Source organism: Echinops telfairi, unplaced genomic scaffold, assembly GCF_000313985.2.
Source record: "Echinops telfairi isolate 266 unplaced genomic scaffold, ASM31398v2 ScPeMD7_23;HRSCAF=83, whole genome shotgun sequence".
Taxonomy (NCBI): Eukaryota; Metazoa; Chordata; class Mammalia; order Afrosoricida; family Tenrecidae; genus Echinops; species Echinops telfairi.
Window position 1 is genome coordinate 8,483,549 of NW_022103920.1, and position 15,540 is coordinate 8,499,088.

Sequence of the window (15,540 nt, forward strand, 5' to 3'; positions counted from 1 at the left end):
TTGACCTTCATCAGTGTGTGCGTTCAAGTCTTCCCTCTGGCTCAAAAGAAGAGAAAACATGGCTTTCTAGGTGGTTCGTTTGGGCCAGGGGCTTGTAAGGAAGGGAAGTGTGTGGGCGGAGCAGGCCAAGATGTTGAGCGCTTTATCAGAGACAACTGTGCACTTCCTATTGGCTGCTGTTCACCGTCTTATGCGACCCCACCCCCAATCCGCTAGGGCCCCCCCCCTCCCCCCGCCTCCAGTGGTCTCAGGTGGTGACAGCCACCCCAGTGCCAACTGCAGCTGCAGCATGGGCCAGTGTGGTGCCCACCAAGCTGGAACCCAGCATGCATTTCTCTTCGGCTCCCTCTGTGTCTGGGAGCAGGCGAGGCCCACCCCTGCCAGAGCGTAGCGCCCCATGGTGCTGCTGATCTTTCCGGCAACACTGATGGTGAGTGAGCTCCCTGCATCTAAGTGAGATCTGTGTTTTATTCCGTGTGGCCGTCATCTCCACAGAGGCACCGTACACACCATGTTCTGAATAATAGCCACACGTACATATGTCCTGGGAGAGCTGCATATGGCTTGAGAGAATGCATATGTCCTGGGCTGTGCATTCTGCCTCCAAAGGCACAGAGCCCTGGAAGAGCCTTTGAGGGTCTCTCCTAGTTCCTGTTCCGTCTTGCATGGATTCACAGCCAGTGCTCGTGGAAGCAGCAGTTAAGAGATCACCAGGCCTCTTGAAAGGATGTTGGAAAGCAAGGATGTTCCTTTGAGGAGGAAGGTGTGCCTGACCCAAGCCATATCTATGCAGTCACCTCATCTGCATGTGAAAGTTGGACATTGAATGATGGAGGCGGAAGAATAGTCGGTGCATTTGAATCGTGGTGGTGCTGGAAAAGAACGTGGAAAGCACCATGGACTACGCAGAGAACAAACAAATCCGTCTTGGAAGAAGAACAAACAAATCCGTCTTGGAAGAAGTACAGCCAGAACACGCCTTAGAAGTGAACATGGCTGTACTTTGTCTCACGTACTTTGGACATGTTATCAGCAGAGACCAGTCCCTGGAGAAGGACATCATGCTTAGTAAAGTAGAGGGGCAGTGAAAAAGAGGAAGACCCTCAACAAGATGGATGGACACAGTGGCTCCAACCGTGGGCTCAAACATAAGAACCATGGTGAGGAGGGTGCAGAGCCAGCGTTTGACAGTATTGTACATGGAGTCATGCTGAGTTGGACCTGACTTGACGGCACCTGACAACGTGCCCCACCTGTCATCTTGCTGTCCGGTGCTGGTTTGCATGTCAAATACCAGCAGGGTCCACCAGGTGGTGAGCCTTTGTCGAAGCTTCCAGACGGAGGCAGACTAGGAAGAAAGGCCTGGCAACCAGCAGCCCACTTTCAAAAACTAGCCCAATTGCAAAGCGTACGAGTCTCAAAAAGACACAGTCGCAGGAGGGACCAATTGCTGGAGGAGGACATCAGGTGGGGTGCAGTAGAGCAGAGACGAGGGTCAGGTGTCAGTTCTGACTCACAGTGCCCCATGTACACAGTGACCCCACGTACAGCAGAATGAAATAGCACCTCCCAATGTGCCATCCTCCCAATGCTGTGAGGTTGGAGCCCTGTTACGGCCATCATGTCAACTCATCTCATGGAGGATCTTCCTCCTCTTGGCTGACCCTCTCCTGTACCAGGCCTCCTTCCCGGGGCCCCTCCTGATCACATGTCTGAAGGACATGAGACCTCGTCTTGACATCCTGCTGTCTTCCTTGCTTTCTGTCTGTACTTCTGAGACACACTCCTTTGTGCCTTTGGCAGTTCGTGGCCTATTGACGATTTCTGCCAACGCCGGGATGCAAATGCATGGGTTCTTGGGAAGTCTGTCTTATTCACGGTCCAGCACCCACCTGCCTGTGTGGTGGTTGAGAATTCCGTGGCTGGAGTAAGGTACACCCTCATCTTCAAAGTCACAGCAGATTTGACCAGTGCGACGGGGCATTTGCTTGCCTGGCTGCTGCTGCCGAGCATGCTGAGTGTGGGCCCAGGTACTACGATGTCCTGGACAGTTTTCATTTTTCCTTCGAGCATCACGATGCTGCTTATTGCTCCAGTCACGAGCATTTAAAATCAGGAAAGGTGTGCGTCGGGGTTGTAGCCTCTCGCCTTACTTGTTCAGTCTGGGTGCTGAGCAAATCATCAGGAAGCTGTGTTATATGAAGAAGAACACGGCATCTGAATGGGAGGAAGGCTTAGTAACACATCTGCGGTGTGCAGATGACACAACCTTGCTTGATGAAAGCGAGGAGTTCTTGAAGCCCTTGCTGATGAAGATCAAGGCTTACAGCCTTCAGCCTGGATTACAACTCAATGTAAGGAAGACCGAAATCCTCGCCACTGGACCAATAGGTCACATTATGATAAATGGAGAAAAGGTTGAAGTTCTCAAGGACTTTGCCTTGGTTGGATCCATAATCAATGCCCATAGAACAGCAATTCTCAACCTTTGGGTCGCGACCCCTTTGGGGGTTGAAGGACCCTTTCACAGGGGTCGCCCGATTCATAACAGTAGCAAAACGACAGTTACAAAGTAGCAACGAAAACAATTTTATGGTTGGGGGCGGGCACCACAACATGAGGAACTGTATGAAAGGGTCTCAGCATTAGGAAGGTTGAGAACCACTGCCGTAGAAGCAGCAGTCAAGAGATCAAAAGATGTATTGCATTGGGTAAATCTGCTGCACAAGATCTCTGTAGAGTGCTGAAGAGCAAGGGTGTCACTGTGAGGGCTCAGGTGTGCCATACCCAAGCCATGGTGTCCTCCATTGTGTTCTATGCTTGTGAAAGTCGGACAGTGAATGAGGAAAACTGAAGGAGAATCAATGCACTTGGATTGTGGTGCTGGAGATGAATATTGAAGGTACCGTGGACTGCTAACAGGACGAAAAGTTCTGTATTGGAAGAAGTAAGACCAGAGTGCTCCTTAGAGGGACATGTGGCAAGACTGGCTCTTATAGCCTTGACCATGTTGTCTGGAGAGATCAGTCCCTGGAGAAGGACATCGTGTTTGGTAAAGCGGAGGAGCAGGGAAAAGAAGGCGTGTGACGAGCTGGATTGACACAGTGGCTGTCTCAATGGGCTCTGGCACAGGGGCGATGAAAGATGGCACAGGACCGGGCAGTATTTCGTTCTGTCGTGCACAGGGCCGCCATGGGTCAGAGCAGGCTTGATGGCACCCAACAGCAGTGAGCGTTTCTGTTTCCTTGGTGTTGAGGAGGCGTAATCAATGCAGAAAGTGTTGGCCTTTGACCTTCATCAGTGTGTGCGTTCAAGTCTTCCTCACTTTCAGCAAACACGGCTGCGTGCCCTGCACATCCCAACGTGTCCTGCACACTGCTGCCCATGTCCTCGCAGTGCCTTGCAGAGTCCGTAAAACACAGGTAGACACCTGTCCACATTCTCTGCTCTCAGCCAAGAGCATCAGACCCCAGCCAGGGTTTGATTCCTTTGCCGTCTCTCAGCTTGAGCCATGCCCGGCGCGCCCTTCTCTCTCGGTTCCTAGCTCCAGGCCTTTGCGCATGTCACGATCCCACGTTGTCTTCTCAAGCAGCCCTCTGAAGCCTCCGGTTCATCATTTCTTCCATTTGCGTAACGACTCCATGGTCAAGGGCAGGTTCCAGATTCTCTTCTGCCACCCATTTGGTCTTGTCTTTCTCGCCTGTCTGTCTAATGACCTTTTTCATTCTTCGTGTGTGGCATTCTGGATGCTATCCCAGAACTCACCTGGCCTTTGGTCATTCGTGTTCAGTGTGTCCCAGGTGTTCTTGCGATGGTCTCTAAATCGAGGTGGGATATGTTCATGGTCATGCATTGGCTCTCATGGATCTGTCTTCATTTTCTTCCATTTTGTCTACCACAGCGGTTCTCAACTTTCCGAATGCTGCGACCCTTTAATACAGTTCCTCATGTGGTGGTGACCCCCAACCATAAAACTATTTTCATTGCTACGTCATCACTGTCATTTTGCAACTGTTAGGAATCGGGCGACCCCTGTGAAAGGGTCGTTCAACCCCCCCAAAGGGGTCGCGACCCACAGGTTGAGAACCGCTGGTCTAGACTGTGCAGGTGAGCGGCTGATGGCCGGCTCTCTAGTTGGGCCCTGGCATGGTCATGGCTCATGCTGCTTGATTCGCCATGGCCTCTCTCCACCGATGTCATGGATTTGAGTTCTATGTATGCCATCTGGTGAAGTCATTTTATGTTGTGGAAAGAAGGCATCTGCTGTGGTCTTTTGAAATTGTCTTCTCTGGCCTGGTTTCTCTCATCAAGGCGTGCTTTCCAACCATTCATCCGTTTCTTTGTTCCCAGTGTTTGCATTCCTACCAATGCATCTCGATTGCACAGTTGACCCATTTTTGAGCCCAGAAGTTGATAAAAATCTATAATCTTATCTCCATTATTCCCATGAGTCCTCCTCACTGTCAGTTGAGGGGCAGCAAAAAGAACAGCAGGACCGTAGGGGAGGTGAAGGGGCACAGTGACCGCAGCATTGGGCTGAAACTTAGCAACAGGTGGGCATAGGCGCAGCCCTCTGCTGCCTTCTACACAGGGCTGTGACGCATAGGAACCGATGTGGTGGCACTAGCAGCCCCCTCCCTGTGAGTACGGCAGCATGGGCGATGGCGTTCACACCACGGCATCCACGCTCTTAAGCATTCACCTTACCACATGGCCGTTTTATATTGCCTCTGGGGGGGAAATAGGCAAACAAATGATTTAAATGGAAAAAAAACCTTCAATTTTTTCATCTTTGTCATTGATGGTGAGTGCGTCCATTAGGTTAATAGTCTCATTGGCTGGTCATTTTGTTGGGCGGTGTATGGAGATTACTCTAGCACTCGCCGTGCTGTGCTCACGGCAGACCTAGAAACGTTCTGTCTGCTGATGCTGGTGACACCACTGCTCTTCAAATTGTCATTCCCGGCCGAGCAGGCCATCTGATCTTCGTCCTATTCAGAATGACCAGCATTAGTCCACGCAGCTTTCTCATGCCTTGGATGTTCCCACGTTTCACGTCATCTCAAACACTCCATTCACAGTGTTCCATTTCGTTCTGGATGACTTCTGGTTTCCCTGGAGTCACACCTTGCTCATCCTGCCTTCCATCCAGAAGTTCATGGATATTTGCGGCTGGATGTTCCCATTCTGGGCTGTGCTGCACGTGGAAACGAAGGTGTCTAAAGCGTGCGCCTCACCCACATCCTCAAGGTCGACTCTGCTTGGAGGAGGCCGCTCTTCCTCGGTCGTCTTTCTAAACGCTGGTGGCACAGCGCCTAGCGTCATAGCACTGCCCAAGCCACCACAGTAGGACAGAGTCCTGGGCCATTGGGACAGACTTTCTCTGAACTTAGATATAAGTTTGAATATTGGCTCTGGGCAATCTGGGACACATTAATAAACCACTTTGAGCTACCGTTTTCTTACCTCTAAAATGAAGGCTCCCAATAACGATGATAGTTAGGCTGTGAAACTTACAAAAACAGAAGCTATTCTAGAGACCTGTGGGAACGAGGAGGCTTCCTATTCCCATAAAGAGTTACAGTCTTGGGAACTGACAGAGACAGAGTTCTGCCCTACCCTATATGGTCACTATGAGTCAGCATCAAGGGTTTTTGATTGGCTAATTATATGAACAGAAGTGTTCATATTTCATACCCAGTAAATAAATATTCATTATTTTGACTAACATTTCCTTTATTTACAAGTGAGAATCAGCTGACCAGGACAAAAATGCAGCCCAGGGCACCAAATGGGGAGCTGACTGGAATGCAGTGGGGGCCCCCGATGTGGAAGAGAAGGAGAAGGGGAAGACAGAGTAGGAGAAAAAACGATGTTCAAAAATAACCAAAAGAGCTTCCCCTTTTTCTCTCCTGATGGACCCTACCTGCCTCTCTGCCCCACCTAATTTAAGATCAATTAGACCAAGCAACTTTAATACAGAGTCGGTACAAGTGAGTGAACAGGGCAGCCATGGCCTTAGGCAACCCCCAACCCCACTCTGTATCAGGGCCTTTGCCCACTCCTTTCCTCTACCCCCGCTCCACCCACTTCACTGTGGGGCAGTGGTCTTTGACCGGAAACTCACCCCGACCAGGGCTGGGAACTCAGAATAGTTGAGGTGTCTATCAGGTACACAGTGTGGACTCTCACACCGGCTGCACCTGTGTTCAAACAGGACAATTACGGGGACAGCCCAGACCAGGCAGCACTTCCTTCTGTTGTACCTAGGTCACCGTGAGCCAGAACCGACTTGACCGCACAGAACACAACAATGGGCTCTTGGCTGTTACCCTCAAGGCTGGGGGTTCAAACTGACTCCGCTCTCCGGGGGTGGGGGTGGGGTGTGAAAACCCTGGTGACCAGAAGAGAGCCCCAGGAAGCCAACGGCACAGCTCTGCTCTGCCTCATGGGGTCCCTGTAAGTAGAAACGGATGGACACCCCGACCCCAGACAATGACACTCTCTTCTTCTACTTCACGAGATGACCCGGGCCGCCCCAAGCCGTGGGATATGGAGTCTCTTGTGGGTCAGAGGATAGTTGGTGATGCTGGCCAAGACATTGGACATTGGAATTGGAAGTTTACCTTTTGCTGGTGAATAGAAATGATGGGCACGTGCCGTTCTGTTGACCTGTCCTCTCTTGAACAGTGAGGACCTCTCACCACAGACTGTTAACGCCCTTCTCTTGTTTTTGAATCGGATGCTGTAGAAATCGGCTCTCAGGAGGAAGTGTGGGGTCTGCAAGATTGTGGTCCACGCCGCCTGCATCGAGCAGCTGGAAAAGGTGAGGAAGCCTGGCCCCCGACCCTTGGGGCTACATGGAAGTGTGCAGACTTCCCCAGACCAGGAGCTGGGAGCCTGGCCAATGCCCATGTCCAGCTTTGGACAGACACATGCCCTTTCAGCAAACTGGGAGTTCACTCAAGTAAATACTGGACAGGCAGTATTTGCAGTTCGTCCCCTCTGTTGTTTGCCAAGGCGGGTTTGATATCATCTGATGTTGACTTTGGGGAGAAGGAACAAGATGATGGGAAGGGTGAGACAGATTTCCTTTTTGTGTGCTCTGCCCCTGCATTGCTGATCATCCATGGGGTTTCCCACACAACGCACCCTTTAAGGAGAAGACATTTACTCACCTCTTTAAAGGGGTCTCTGGTTGGTGCAAACGACTCATCATGTGTTTGCCTGTTAGGTGAGAGTCTGATTAATGTGTCTGCCTGCTAGGTGACGGAGGTACCACAGAGGAAAGGCTGAGAGATCTACTTCTGAAAAGTTAGCCACTGACAACTCGATGAAGCCCTTGCAGTATCTGACAACCACTCTTGACACCCGTTGGAGTTGGCCTAATGGCACCTTTTAACCTCCCTAACATCTTTGTTTCTAGAGACCTGTGGGAGTTTCCCTCTTCTGGCAGTGGGTGCGTGGGAACTGCCAGTCAGAGCCAGCTTTTAGGCCCCCCCTGAGCAGTGGCTCTGCTTGTGTGGCCCTCATGTACAGCCTCTTCCGCTGATGGCCTTGTGGGGGAAGGGAAAGGCTCTGATCCTTGGTTTTCTCTCAGACTTACCATCCACCTCGTGTTCCTCCTTCCACCTGCACACCTCCTCTTCCGTTTTCACGAGGGGCTCTGTATGCACACTAACCACGTGCATGAAATGTTTACTCGAATTCCGTTAGTTTCACAGGTGCAGTACCATCTAGTATCAGTCCATGCTTTGCCCTAATGTTTTCTTTCCTGTTTCAACAGCCCTCATTCCCACCTTCATCTCCACATTCTCTTCCTTGCATTATCAAGTAGGCAACAGCAACAACAAAAAGATTAAAATGTGCAAGAAAACATCCCCAGTGGAGGGAAATACAGCGATGAATATTTTTATCAAGAATGTTTTGGCTTGCATTGGGGGATAATCACCCTCACATGAAAACATTCCTCAAGTTTATGTTTCGTACTTTTAATATCGGAAACAGCCCTGCAGATGGCTTCGGCCACCATATACATTCCTCCTGCCTGTTTCTTACCCTAATTTCTCAGATGGGCAGTGTAGGAGCATTATCCTTTAAAGACACTTAGCTTTCGTCAGCGAGGATACACGGATTGGTGGAATGGAAACACGGGGATCTCAGTAGGTGATCTAATGTGCCGATTTCCAAAGACTAAGAACAAGGTGGAGCTTTGTGCCTTCCTCTCGCGAGCTTCACTTTGCACAGTTAGCATTAGTCGCTGCTGACTTTTCAGGTAACTAAACCGAGTCCCCTGCTGATCTCTAACGGAATCTACTTTTCTTTTTAAATGGCAGATTAACTTCAGATGTAAACCGACCTTTCGAGAAGGAGGCTCAAGATCCCCAAGAGAAGTGAGTAGTTCAGAGCTGTATTTCAAACACTCCCTCTTGTTTCTCATCAACTCAATGGATTCAGGGCTGCTCCCCAGACATTAACGAGCACTGGTGATGCAGCAGTTAGAGCACTCAACTGCTACCCCAGAGATTGGTGGTTCAAACCCGCCAGCTGTTGCCACGGGAGAAAGATGTGGCAGTCAGCCTCTGTGAGCGAGGGCCTCAGAGGCCCCGTGGGCCGGTTCTGGTATGTTGGGGGGCGGGGCGGGGGTGGGGGGTGGGTGCTGTGAGTTGGAATCAACTCAGGGGCCATGAGTTTAGAGATTAAAACCAATTCAAGAATGAATTATTCTGTGCTTTGAGTTTTCTGTTGAAACTATGTGTGTTCAAGAGCGAGTGCCTTTTGAACGAAATGGGAAAAACAATTTTTTAAGTAAAATGGATCTTTATCCAATTAGTAGGATACATATGCCAGTAATTCTCTGTTGCTGGTCTCTTGCTGGTGTTGGAGGGATGAGGCCCATTTCTTCAGATCCATACTGTGGATCTAGACTAGCGGTTCTCAACCTGTGGGTCATAACCCCTCTTGGGGGTCAAAGGACCCTTTCACAGGGGTCGCCTAAGACCATTGGAAAACAAATATTTCCAATGGGCTTAGGAACTGAGACACCACTCCTCTATCTGTCTCCAGGTGGGTCCGCCCACATGCTGATAACGCCCACATGCTGATAACGCCCACATACGAGCCCCAGCCTGAAGACTGTTACCCTGCTACACCATGCTTCAAGACAAAATTTCATTGATTTGTCATTAGAAATAAATATTTAGCAATATATAATAGCATATTGTTTTGTGATTAAACACTGCTTTAATTATGTTTAATTTGTAACAATGAAAGTACATCCTGCCTATCAGATATTTACATGACGATTCATAACAGCAGCAAAATGACAGTGACGAATTAGCAACGAAAATAAGCTTATGGTTGGGGGGGTCACCACAACCTGAGGAACCTGTCTGAAGGGTCGCAGAATGAGGAAGGTTGAACACCGCTGCTCTACAGGGATGGTAGTATACACTAAAAGTGGGGTGTGCCCCATGGCCATGGAGAAAATCCTGGCTCACACTGACCCTGAAGGACAGATCAGGACTTCACCCTAGGGTTTCCAAGGCTGTAAATCTCTGAGGCTGTGAGAGAGCATCCTTTCTTTAGAGGAGCAGCTAGTGGACTAGCTGACTGCAGTTAGCAGTTCAGTGTGTAACCTTCTCCACCCTCAGGGCTAGCTACTTTGGGGAAAACCCCAGAGGTGGAATATTTAGGTGATCTAGGTATGTACTAGGGGTCCTGGGAGCGGTTAGCGTATAAATTCTACCTCCTGTTAGTCCATGTCAGTTTCACGTTAATTCTCCAGTGAGTTACACAAGCCCCTCAATGTGTCCTCTGCTGCCGGGGTCTACCTGCCATTCGTTCTTTGTGTGGGGCTGGATCTGGGGCTCAAGGTCTTGCTGAATGACCAAGGTGTGGAGTGGAGTGGTGGAAGGAAACACACTCTCGGACACACACACACACACACACACACACACACACACACACACACTCATGGCTCAGCCTCTGACCCTGTGATCCAGCAGTGACACAGCACAGGTCTGTAGGCAGTTGTGAGGCAGAGCAGTGGCTGTGATACCAGTTGTAGGTGGAGGTGATGAAATGATGGGGATGGGGATCCCGCTGAAGGGACAGGAAGAAATGTCATTCGGTTGGCTCTTGGTCACTGTCAGTGCCCATTTCAACCGTGGGGTGGGTGTCAGTTCTTTGGGGGGCAGCACAGATTTCGGTTATTCGTGTGAGTCATAGGCTCAGACCCCAGTTGGACACGTGACTCGTGGAAGGAGCCTGGGCATCTCCTTCCACCTCTCCCTTTCTTGTGTTTCCATGTATGAAATCACACATCATGAAATAGCCAGCTCTCACCTTCCTTCATCTCGAGACTCCCTTCATCTTAGCACCTGCCCCTCTCTGGAAGGCTGTTCTGAGTCTGCATCCGGGCGGCAGCTCAGGTTCCCAGCAGGTGACTCCACAGTCCCAGTTCAGACGCCGCTTCGAGGCTCCCTCTGCTCTGCCCACTAGAACCATCAGAGCTGTCTCAGATGTAAACTGCCAAACACGAAGCTCTTGCCTCCATCCCACTGCAACGATTGTCTCCAGTCTTCTGGTGGTCATCCGTCCAGCCCTCAGCTGAGAAACTGGGGTGGGGAGGGTTCATATAGCTTCTGTTCTCTCACTTACTTTCTGTCTCTAACTCATTAGCAGGGCCTGTCAGCTTCAGTTACAAATTATATTTAAAATCCATTGATTTTCTTCGTTTCCATCGGCAGCGCCTTGTCCTGAGGCACTGTGGACCACTAGAACAGCTTCTCCACACCTCTCTTTCTCAATGGTCTCCACTTCCCCATCCACCCATGATTCAAGAGAGCAATTTAAAAAAAATGAAAATTGGACTATGCCCATGCACGGCTCCACACTCCTCCGTGGTTTCCATGACACTTAGCCCAAGACCCAGACACTTGTCTCGGCATGCGGGCATGCTTGTCTGGGCCCCGCCCACCTCTGTACTCCCCACCAGCTGTCACCTCTCCTGTCTTTCAGTTATCACAGCCGCACCAAGATAATCCCACCTTTGGGGAACTGTGTGTGTTTGCTTCTGCACGGTGGACTGTCTAGTGTTGGTAGACCATGGCTTAAATAGCACACCCTCAAAGGTTGACCTAGACAGACACCTCCAAACAGGCCAGTTGTTCTTTGTCAGGGCTCTTGTTCTGCCCCAGCAGAGGACTTGGTATTTCATAACTGTCGGTGCGAATGACTCGTCTGCTTGTTCTTTGTCTGATCTCCTCCGGTGGATTTGTCCCCCACTCACTGACCAGGACATAGTGTGGGATCAGTGGCTATCTATTGATGGAATGACTCTTTCAAGGGATACATTTCCCCCAAATGCTGAAGAACGCTTGTTCTAAGGGGACATTTTGAAGATGAGAACTAAGAGCATAACTCCCTTGGGGATCTTAATTAAGAGGCAGTTAGGCAGTTTGCTCCATGCAGATGAAAACCTGGGTTCGAAAGTCACCTCGGCTGCTCTCCTATTGGCTGGCAAAGGCCTCTGTGTGCACAGCAGATGTTAGAACAGAAACCTGGAGCTAGGGTGATGCTTCGTCATGGTAACCATGGGCCCCACCTAGGGCCATTTTCCAATGAATGTGTGTTGGACCCGTCTAAGCAGAATCTTTCTGGACCTTGATTTCCTTAGTATTCATTCATATGGACTATGCAATAATTTCTAAGGTCTCTTCCACCTCTTTGTGAATAATAGCATGAATGGAATTGGTTGCTTGAAAACACTGGAACAGTTGTGTTCTTGACTTTAGTTTACAGCACCGAATCTAACTGCCCACATGTCACGTGTCATGAGTATTTAGCACCCATACGTGATAGCCTTCTTCGTACCCAACGGTGGAGGCTAGTGTGTGAGTAATTCAGAGACTATTGATGAAGTGTAAATGATATGATGGGGTGAGCCACTGTGCTTTGCCATCGTAACAGCCAGGATCCACACTCACATTGGCAGCCTGAGGAGCCCGTGTCTAATTTTAGCTCAGCCTCTTAGCAGGTATGAATAATAGCCCCAAGGAAGCAGCGCAAAGCACGGAGGTGTGGGGAAAACAGGATTGGAGCCCAGCGGGCGCTAAAGCATCAGGACTTCGTATCCCTTTCTCTTTAATGAAGGCAATTGATGATTCCAGAGGGTGGTAACCATGTAGTTTCCTTCTCCAGGAAAGAAGGCGACCGTTCCTTTCAATAAACACACTTGTATCGAGTGTTTACTTGGTGAAAACTTTCTTTATACAGCAGAAGAAATCCGTATTAGGCCTAAGAATGGCTCTGAAAGGAAGGGCATTTGCCTTCGTAAATCATAGACTGGGAAGTAGGCAATATCTCCGACCTCAATGATAATGCCGGTTTCCCCTCAAGGTCCACAAAGCTAGCAGCAATTACAGAGACCATTTTGTATAATGTGTAGATTATATAACAGTTTCCCCCTAACTTACCTGACATTTTTCTATATTTAATATTTGCACAGATGGCAGTCATTCATATAACGTATTGGTGCTCCACCTTGATGTGCCATTATCGCCAGGTCCCATGAATGGATTCCACTCCATAGTGACCTCGTGCGACAGAGCAGGGCTTTGTACTCTCATAAAGGACACCCGGAAACGGGGGCAGTCCTAGCTTGTCCTCTGGGGTGGCTGTGAGTTGGCATGGACTGGATGGCCGTGAGCTAGGTTCACGTGTTTGTGTGACTCCCAGGAAGCAGACCGCCTGGCTTTCATTCCCCGGGATGAGAGATGGATTCGAATCACCAACCTTGTGACTCACAGCTGATCCCTTCACTATGGAAACACGAGGGCTCCCAGGACGTACAGATAAAGTATTTAAAAAGTGCTCGGCATCCCGTTAGAACTCCGTGGATGTCCACTGGTGCCTTTCTGAGAACAGTACAGGAATGGTGTCTTTGTTTGATTAAGCTTTTTTCCCCCGTTCAGGTTTTCCTTGAAACAAACCTGTTTATTATTTATCGTGGTGAAAATACAGGTCACAACCCTTTCACCATCTCTACATATTCGGATTAATGACGTGAAACGCAGCATACCCACACCCACCGCCACTGAGCTGGTTCCGACTCCTAGCAGCCCCGCACATTGTTGCTCAGACTGCGCATGGTCACTATGGGAGCAGGCGGCCTCATCTCTCTCCCGGGGACCAGCTGAGGGGTTGGAACTGCCGACCTTGCGTTCAGCAGGCTCATGCCTAACCCACAAGGCTGTGACGGTTCCTTTACTGACATTGCCTTGGGTGGATTTAGATGCAGAGCCCCTCTTTAGGACAGGCCTGGGCTCAAACTTGAAGAGTTGGGAGGAGGGTGTGGGACTGAGCGGTGTTACGCTCTGTAGACCGTGGGGTTGCCATGAGTGGGAACTGGGTCAAAGGCGCCTAACGATGACTAGACCAGGTAGAGCCGCCCCGGGGGTTACACTTAGGCCGCCTCGTCTTTCCTCACGGAGTAGCAGGTAGTTTCGAAATGCTGGCCTCGAGGTTAGCAACTAGGTGTCCCTAACCTAGCCACCTGAGCTCTGAGGATACACTGAAGGAACTTTAAACAGAGAATACGGACCAGGCTCTGAGCCTGCCACAGACAGGCTGGTTTCAGGTGCAGAGAAGGGAACGTAGGAACTGCTCGTTGTCCCCAGAGGAACGGGACTGAAAACTCCGCTGTAGCCTGTGGGACGCCAGGAGAGGATCGTTCTTCACCTCTCCCAGTCACAGGTGGTTTGTGGCTGCGTCGCTCAACCCCTGTCCCCATCTTCACATCGCTGTCTTTCTGTCTGTCTGGTGCTCCCCCTTTTCTTGAAAAGGCACCATTTATAGAAGATGAGCACCCCTCCCCCCGCCCTCCTGCAGGCCTCTTGTGAATTTAACTGGTGATATCTTCGAAAGATCCTACGGCTAAATATGGCCGGGGAGGAGTGAGGACCTGGGTGTAGTGTTTGTCCCAGCTCAGCGGGAGGGGAGGGAGCAGAGCATCCTGCTAGGTAGGTAAGGTAGAGAGAGAGGGGGGGGGTTGGCGGGGAGAAGGAGACTCCCAAGAGAGATTGGCACAGTGGCTGCAATGGGGGATTCACACCCACCCATGGCGGAGAGGATGGCACAGGACTGGGCAGTGTCTCCTTCTTGCAAGTCAGGCTGCTCTGTGTCGGGCCCACTCCACTCCTTGGTGCCTCACCTGACCACCAGGCCTTGAGGGGACACAGATCCACCCACAAGGACAGCTTCTTCTCATCGAATCCGCCCTCAGACTGAGTGGTGGCGGGGACCTTTTGACCCTGCCCCCAGAATCTATTTGGAAGGAAAAGCAACTGCTTCGTGTCACCACAAGGGGTGCCCTTGCAGCCAATTGGGTCCAGGGTGCCCAGGGTCCCACCCACATCTCTCCTCCCATTCACCTTGTCCTCCCGCTTCCTTCATCCACGTCACTCAGTGAGAAACGCTCACCAATCTTTCTTGGTGGGAGTCTCCCCCCCCCTCCCCCCCACTCTATCTTACCTTGCCCAGGACCCTGGTGCCTCTGAGAGATTGTCATTCTCCCTTCTTTCTTGATACCCCGGCTCCCTCACAGCGCCACAGTCAGCAGCGATCTTTGTCGAGTTAGACCGATGACCATTCTCTCCTCCCCCTTCTCCGTGGGCAGTTCTTCCCCCCTCCCTCCAGTCCAGGGCCCCCTGCCGTAGTCTCGAGTCTGTCTAGCATTTTGCTCATGAGCAAGCGGGGCCATGACGGTCTAGTGTGGCCACTTGCCATGCCAAGAAGGAACGCGGAGGGCGGTGCAGTGCACGACACAGACACAGGCAGGATTGCTGGCTTGCTTCCTAGGTAGAGTTGGGCCTCTCGATCCACACGCACGCACGCACGCACGCCTGCGTCTTGCGCCTGCGGGCTGTGGCCATGGCCCGGGGAGAAGTGGATGCTGGTGAGGCGTGGAACCACGAGGGGACGGAGTGGACGCTGGCGAGGCGTGGAACCACGAGGACACATGCCTGCATTCATTCTGCTTTTGTCTCCCTGCAGAATTTTGTGCGTCACCACTGGGTGCACCGTCGGCGGCAGGAGGGCAAGTGTAAGCAGTGCGGGAAGGTAAGGGACCCCCCTCCCACGGACACCCCCGGGAACCCTGCAAGGCCCAGCCGGCCCCCTGAGGCCGAGGCGTCCCATCGCCCGGCCTGGCGTTCAGATCACGCCTTAGTTTCTGGAAGGTCTAACTCCTCTCGGTCTTCTCTGTCAGGTGTTTCCGTCTCGTTCTAGAACTCTATGCAACAGGCACTGGTTTTCATGGCAGGGGTCAGCCCCTTCTGAGAGGGCTGGAGGCAGCCTTCCAGGGGGATGGCGGTGAGGGGGGGAAGGGTGACTGGCCTTTCAGAACAACGCTTCTCCCATGAGGACGGGCTAGCAAAACCAGGAATTGTTGTCAGTTCCTGCAAAAAAGTGTTTGCCACCCCTGTGGTTGCTGGTTCAGCATGAAGCACGGAGGTGTGGGGAAAACAGGATTGGAGC

At 51.1% G+C, this 15,540-nt stretch overlaps 1 protein-coding gene across 1 annotated transcript in view; it reads left to right on the forward strand.

The window, feature by feature from the left end:
• DGKI (diacylglycerol kinase iota) overlaps nucleotides 1–15,540 on the forward strand; it is a 270,647-nt gene that overhangs the window by 24,943 nt on the left and 230,164 nt on the right. Inside the window, exons 3-5 of the mRNA XM_045288847.1 lie at nucleotides 6,752–6,826; nucleotides 8,337–8,393; nucleotides 15,058–15,123. The gene's annotated coding sequence lies outside the window, so the exon portion shown is untranslated. The remainder of the gene's footprint in view (nucleotides 1–6,751; nucleotides 6,827–8,336; nucleotides 8,394–15,057; nucleotides 15,124–15,540) is intronic.